We start from the raw sequence: 5,380 nt of genomic DNA, 5'->3' as shown, positions 1-5,380 counted from the left end.
TATATGGTCCACTAAAATCAATATGATGAAGCTACATTGATATAAGTCATAACTAACTTAAGCCCTATTGATTGCCGTGGTTCTGCACTAAGTATAACTGAGTCTGGACTCAAGCCAATAACTGCAAATCAATACAAAGTTAGGTGTGCTTAATACCGTAAGGGCAATGATTTCTGTGGGCTTCAGCATAACTAGCTTTACTGGATAGTGGCCAATATGTCTGACCGTCAGAGAAAGAGAGAAAGAAAGAAAGAAAAAAAGAAAGAAAGAAAGAAAGAAAGAAAGAAAAGTAGTATAAAGTGGCACCATCCATCAAACTCAAATTTGACAGGTGCCACGCCCCCTTCAAGACCGGAAGTCCCGCCCCTTCAAGACCGGAAGTCCCGCCCCTTCACCGGAAGTCCTGCCTCAACCCACCCACCGGAAGTCCCTCCCCTTGGCTCCACCCCCACCCAAACCCCACCCATCCCATAAGACCACGTGACGAGCATGCCTGGCCATCTTATCTCACCCCCACACACCACCTCCCACCCACCCCACCCATCTCACCCATGCCATAAGACTACGTCACAGGGATGCCTGGCCATCTTATCTCACCCCACACACCCCCTCCCACCCACCCCACCCACCCACCCACCCGCGCCATAAGACTACGTCACAGGGATGCCTGGCCATCTTATCTCACCCCCACACCCCCACCCCTCCCACACACCCAACCCATCCCACCCACCACCCATGCCATAAGTCTACATGAAGGGCATGCCTGGGCATGTTATCTTACCCCCACCACCAACCCCAATCCACCCCCCCCAATCCACCCCCCCCCATTCCCCCAACAGCAGGGACTTACCCACATGACGGGGCATGTTTCAGAGAAGCAAGGAGCGGAGAGGCCTATGGGGCCCGAGAGACACAGGCCTACACCCATCCAAGGCCCTAGTGGAAATGTGAAGTTGGGGGCCATGTGCTTGTTCTTAGGCCCCACGTGAACGCTCAGGGACCAATAGGAAAACATTTAAGCCCCATGAGGTGTTCGTGTGATAAGGGGCCACCCCACTAGGGTGGAATTTAGGAATAAATACGCTGTGTGAGTGCATGAATTTAGGGCAGCCCCTGACTGGTTTCAGAGAAGCAGAAATATGGAATCACCAGAAGGGTCTTCAACTTCGGGGAGACCCCCAACACCATCTGCACCTAGGAAAAAGAATCAAATGGCTATGAAGAGACGAGGTGAAAACTACTATAGATATTGGTCCTATCCACCGAATATGACAGGACTGATAGGGTTAAGCCTACCTCGGACACCCTTGAATAGTCCTAAAAGACCACGACAATCCCTGGGGCCTAATCCACCGACACGGCTCCAGTTATTACCGGACCTTTATGCTGCGGAAAATAAATTCACAGAGGTACAGCCTGATTCATATGATCAGAGTATAGATCAGATCGAAATGAAAAAGCTTATCCCTGAAATTCCGAGAATGCGGAATGGTGCTGCTGGTGGTGATGACGAGGGGTATGGAACCCTACCTGCTACAGACTCCCAGGGTTTGAGAAAATGGCTCTCCAAAATGCAGAGGATGCACCAGGCTGCGGCTGTCGGTGAAGAGTTAGATGAAAGCCTTCTTTGTAAAGCAGACTATAAGGCTGTTGAGAGAATGGATGAAGACCCAGTCCCAGACAACAGCATTTGCCGATCACTCCTAGACAGCTTGCTGAAGGATGAAGCAACAGAAAAGGAAGTCATGGCTGTTGATGAAAACACTTCGGATGGTTTTGAGAGTATTGTGGTACGTGTTAGAGTATGCAAGGTGGGGGAGCTGGAGAGGTTGGGGGGTGGTATGGTGAAGGGAAATATGGGTGTGAGGCGGGGTTATCTTTAGGTGTGATGAAATGAATGCTTTAGACTCATGATCCACAATACTATTTGTTTGACCCCAGTAGGGCCGTATCCAGTTTTCGGGTGATATGCAGAATCTTCAGTTCGGGGACTCTCAGACCATGGAGATTTCCAGCGTGTCGGCTGTTTAAAAGCAATTATGTGGAGTAGACTTGCTATGTGTATTTCTCAATAAAATTGGGTTGCACTGTACCTGTGTCTTCATACTTGCATTAGATGACAAAATGTCTGAGTCTGAAGAAATCTTAAAGAAAATATATTATTCACCAGCGAATGTGGGAAGCTTTGGCGGTGTTTGGCCACTTTTTCAAGAGGCCAAAAAACAAGGCAAAACAATCAGCAAAGGGGATGTTATTCGATGGCTATCCAATCAAGACAGTTATACGTTACACAGACCAGCAAGGATCCATTTTAAAAGAAACAAGACTATTGTTTCTCATGTGGATTCTCAATGGCAGGCTGATTTAGTGGATATGCAACGACTTTCAAAGTTTAACCAGGGTTACAAGTACATTTTAACGGTAATAGATATCCTGTCTAAATACGCCTGGGGTTTGGCTCTGAAGGATAAGTCAGCTAGAGAGGTAGCTGGGGCCTTTAATACTATTTTCACACAAGATGTCAGAAAACCTGAAAAATTACAGACAGACAGGGGACGGGAATTTCTAAATAAGACGGTAAGTGCTCTGTTGAAACATCATGGGGTTCACCACTTTGTCACCAACAACGAAGTTAAAGCAGGAGTTGTGGAGCGGTTTAACAGAACTTTAAAAACAAAAATGTGGAGATATTTCACAGCTTATAACACTTTTACCTATATTGATGTACTGCCTTCGTTCCTCAAAAGTTACAACCGCAGTTTTCACCATACTATCAAAACAAGGCCCATAGATGTTAATGATTCCAACGCACTAGCCGTGTGGAGGAAAGTGTATGGAACCCCTGTGAAAAGAAAAGAGGTACCGCAACTCAGAAAAGGAGATCACGTAAGGATTTCCAAAAGCAAGGGTAAATTTGCTAAGGGGTACGAACAGAACTTTACCAGTGAGATATTCATTGTGGACCAGGTTCATCAAAAAACAGACAGACCGGTGTTTCTATTGAAAGATTATGGGGGCGAGGAGGTAATTGGCACCTTTTATACTGAAGAACTGCAGGAAAATTCAGTTTTTCTTTTTAAAATTAGGTAGCCCAGTTTATTGACATATGACTTGTAGACCGCATGTAGCCATATGGTTGCTTGCTGATATAGGGTCAACTTGTGGAGGAGTGGTCATTTTTCAGATAAGCGCACATTTCCAAAGGCTCTTTTCTTTTTCCACCAAGCAAGAGACCAGGAAGGTAAGCATTTACAATGTTTAAGCCTTTTGAGGAGGCACTTGGGGGGGGGGGGGGGTTGTCTAGCATGAGAACTTTCATAAATGTATTTTAATGAGTACGGTGACTGCTGTTTGTATCTGTATAGGTTATGTTGTGTCTTGATTATATTTACTAAAGTGTAGTATCTCATGAGGATTTCATAAAATGTATTTTAAAGATGAATAAACACGCATAGGTCATTTTAAAACCATTTATTCTTTCCCATTTTTTAAAAAACCTTACACACATGGTTTAAAATCAGTCATCAATAGGTACAGCATTTATTGTTTTTTGCAAACGGCACAAATAGGCCAGAATTTAACATAATTTTTGTATGGCCGGTCTTTTAGGATTGTTTTGACTTGCTCAAGAATTTCCTGGTTGCAACGTTTCATTCCTGTATGTAGATATTTTAAAGCCTTGATACCTCGCCCAATTGTTGTTACCAAATTCAATATGTAATCCACTATATGTTTATCCATATACATTTGATTTCGAGTATAAGCCAAAAGTATAAAAATATGGAGGGTGTTTTTGAGACATAAATGTGTACAAATATATCGTAATTTCTTATTTAGGAATTTGTTGTCCCATGACACACATTCATGAGCCATCTGATTTCCAGCAGATACTCGACAACCTTCACACAATTCATACAGCATCTCATTTAAGCAATGGTTTAATATTCCATATACTGTAGCTTCTCCTATTTTCAGCATGTGTGTCTTCGGATCTACAGGCCCTGCTTCTGCCTTGACATCCAATCCAAGAATACTAGCCATCAGCACATGCCCTGGTTGTGGGGTAGCTCTCATTTCAGGGGTCTCCTATAAATACAAAAAACAGTTTGTTTTTAAAATAATAATAATAATAACACCTCCATCCACACATACATAATTTCCTTCAAAATTCACACTTACTTCTAACCGGCTAGATGCAATGCAACAGAGTTTCCATATAGCTGAGATAGAGCTTGTCTTTGCTCCTTTAGGCAGCTGTGCAGAATTTTCTGTAACCCCCTAAAATGATTTAAAGATCACTGTGTAAGTTTTTTTTTTCCAGGTCACAACTTCAATCCTTGAAATGAGTGATCATAAGACCCCAAGTGTGATCAGAATAATACTTTTTATGAATTCTTACCTGCTCAGCAGCTGCTGCTGGTGGTTCTGATGCAAGCGTTTCCAAAAGTCTATTTAATGTCCCAGTAACGACCCCCTCATCCTGACAAAATCTTTTAGCTTCAGCCGACTCTTCATCCTCATCAGAGGAACTGCTGTTGTAGCGTTTCCTGCTTTGGAATTCGTCAACTGTTGAATCAGGTATCTCTGAGGTTGAAGGCCCTTCTTCCATATTTCTGCTTCTCTGAAACCAGTCAGGGGGCTGCCCTAAATTCATGAACTCACACAGCGTATTTATTCCTAAATTCCACCCTAGTGGGGTGGCCCCTTATCACACGAACACCTTATGGGCTTAAATGTTTTCCTATTGGTCCCTGAGCGTTCACGTGGGGCCTAAGAACAAGCACATGGCCCCCAACTTCACATTTCCACTAGGGCCTTGGATGGGTGTAGGCCTGTGTCTCTCGGGCCCCATAGGCCTCTCCGCTCCTTGCTTCTCTGAAACATGCCCCGTCATGTGGGTAAGTCCCTGCTGTTGGGGGAATGGGGGGGGGGTGGTGGATTGGGGGGGGGTGGATTGGGGTTGGTGGTGGGGGTAAGATAACATGCCCAGGCATGCCCTTCATGTAGGCTTATGGCATGGGTGGTGGGTGGGATGGGTTGGGTGTGTGGGAGGGGTGGGGGTGTGGGGGTGAGATAAGATGGCCAGGCATCCCTGTGACGTAGTCTTATGGCGCGGGTGGGTGGGTGGGTGGGGTGGGTGGGAGGGGGTGTGTGGGGTGAGATAAGATGGCCAGGCATCCCTGTGACGTAGTCTTATGGCATGGGTGGGGTGGGTGGGGTGGGTGGGAGGTGGTGTGTGGGGGTGAGATAAGATGGCCAGGCATGCTCGTCACGTGGTCTTATGGGATGGGTGAGATGGGTGGGGTGGGTGGGAGGTGGTGTGTGGGGGTGAGATAAGATGGCCAGGCATGCTCGTCACGTGGTCTTATGGGATGGGTGG

The 5,380-nt window shown here is 45.7% G+C and overlaps 1 long non-coding RNA gene across 1 annotated transcript; it reads right to left on the bottom strand.

Moving 5' to 3' along the window:
• Positions 1-3,510: 3,510 nt before the first annotated feature.
• Positions 3,511-4,975, bottom strand: LOC134298100 (uncharacterized). The gene is made up of 2 exons (XR_010005075.1): positions 4,174-4,975; positions 3,511-3,965 (listed from the first exon to the last, which is right to left on the bottom strand). It is a non-coding gene; the product is annotated as an uncharacterized LOC134298100 (long non-coding RNA).
• Positions 4,976-5,380: the final 405 nt, after the last annotated feature.

This window comes from Anolis carolinensis, chromosome 3 (genome assembly GCF_035594765.1).
Source record: "Anolis carolinensis isolate JA03-04 chromosome 3, rAnoCar3.1.pri, whole genome shotgun sequence".
Lineage (NCBI taxonomy): Eukaryota > Metazoa > Chordata > Lepidosauria > Squamata > Dactyloidae > Anolis > Anolis carolinensis.
Note: the sequence above shows the minus strand (reverse complement) of the source record. Positions and strands in the feature narration are given on the sequence as shown.